Raw genomic sequence first — 2,028 nt, 5'->3', positions numbered from 1 at the left:
TCACTGCTTGAAAGCGTTTGATTCAACTGGTTTGGGTCCCATCTTGGAATACTGGAGGAAGTAGTTTTACTTAAGGGAACTCAGGAATTCCATCCCTTATTTGTATTACCAAAATTTTCTTTGCTATGTTAAGTAATTACTAGAGATTTTACTTATTTACTTTGCACTTTGTAAGTTCTATAAATGTTTCTATTTTTCTCTAAAGTTTTCGTGCGAAATATAGTTTTGACCGTAATTTCATTATGGTTAATTACAATGGTATTTTTAGTTTATGTTTTGTAACTTGTAACTAAACTAGATGGGACAGCGTAAGTGGAATGGGTTAATGTGTTGCTCATGACACTTTTGTGTAGAGGGATAGTGTAAATACAGGAAGGTATAATTTATTATTACAATAGAAGTATGTTTTTTTATTGACTATTGTATCGCATATATTTCTTTTAATTTTATGTTCGTGCGTCAACATTTAAAGAAAAAAAAAATATTAGTTGAAGAAATATTACATTTATTTTAACAGTTAGCACAATCGTATTCTCTCTCTGTTTTTCTTTTTCTTTTTTTAATATGAATGACCTTTGCTATATTTCATTAATTTGGTTTTATAAACACAACACAGTATTATTCATTTTAAAGCCAAATACTAGAATTTAAACAATGGATATAATGATCATAATAATGATGATAATCAGAAGAAGAAAGAAGAAGAAGATTGAAAAGATATCTCTCTATCCTACACACCATCTTGGTATCTAAAAAAACAGTATAATTATAATTTTTTTCTGTTTTTCTCCAAATTATAAGTGCCTTTTGCTATAATTAATCAATTGAATTATATAAACCTAAAATACAGGGAAAATCCCCTCATTAGTTTTATCCATTAATCAAATTTTCCAGAGTATATCAGTGTAATTTTGTATATTATAAAGTATAATTGCAATACTCTAATCCATCGTCTTTCCTCTTCCTTTTATTTCCATCATCTCTTCACTAATTAACCTAAATTATCATCTAACCATCAACTGAAATCAATTAGAATCCAAAACATCTCATTGAACATGTTTTTTCCAAAAATATCATAAAAAAAATCTAAATAAGAAAAAGTTTTGATACAATTGGTATTAATAAGAGCTTTTGGAATAGGAACAAGCATCGACGAATTGAAACTTGAATGGGAATTTGGAATGGAATTCTATCTTATGTTTGAGGTAATCGTCTGGAGTCATTAGGACACACAGAGATGTAGGATACCATGTATTATATGCATAGAATAATGATACATAATTTATGAAAATTTCTAAAAATGGATCGTTAGATTCATGTAAGTAATATGTAGAGATCTTAGAGTATCATAAATCTATCAATTTAATTTTGTCATGTTATTCATTTATAATTAGTAATCGTTTGCTATTTACCAATATTCATGAATGAATAGTTTAGAGTTTTCCTTCCTTCCACTATAGACTTTGGATATCTCCATTTCATATATGGTATCAATGATGAATCACAAAAGTAATTAATTATAGTTCATAAATATCTACCATCCTTTACCCCTCACTGGAGAGGTCAGTGCCATAACTTTCTTCTTCTTCTTCTTCTTCTTCTTCTTCTTCTTCTTCTTCTTCTTCTTCTTCTTCTTCTTCTTCTTCTTCCTACATTAAGGGGTTTGTTGCCTGATGCGCCCCTCTCCAATGCCATCGACCAAAAGCCTTCTCTTCCACCAAACCTACTCTCTCTATATCATCCTTCACCTTATATCACCATCTTATTCTTTGCCTCCCTCCTGATCTTATCCCCCTTTCAGGCTCCTCCCAAGCCCTCCTCACTCCCTTCCCACCATCCATTCTCAACACGTGACCATACCATCTCATTCTTGACACTCTTATCATCATAGTAATCTTCACTACGCCTGCCATTACTCTTATTTCATTGTTTTCTAATATTTCAAATCGTGATATTCCCATAACTAATTAGTATTCTCCTCTCTGCTCTCTCTGTCTTATCCACTACAATATATTTTGTCTCTTTTGA

This window comes from Palaemon carinicauda, chromosome 25 (assembly GCF_036898095.1).
Source record: "Palaemon carinicauda isolate YSFRI2023 chromosome 25, ASM3689809v2, whole genome shotgun sequence".
NCBI classification, from domain to species: Eukaryota; Metazoa; Arthropoda; class Malacostraca; order Decapoda; family Palaemonidae; genus Palaemon; species Palaemon carinicauda.
This window is presented reverse-complemented; position numbering follows the sequence as displayed.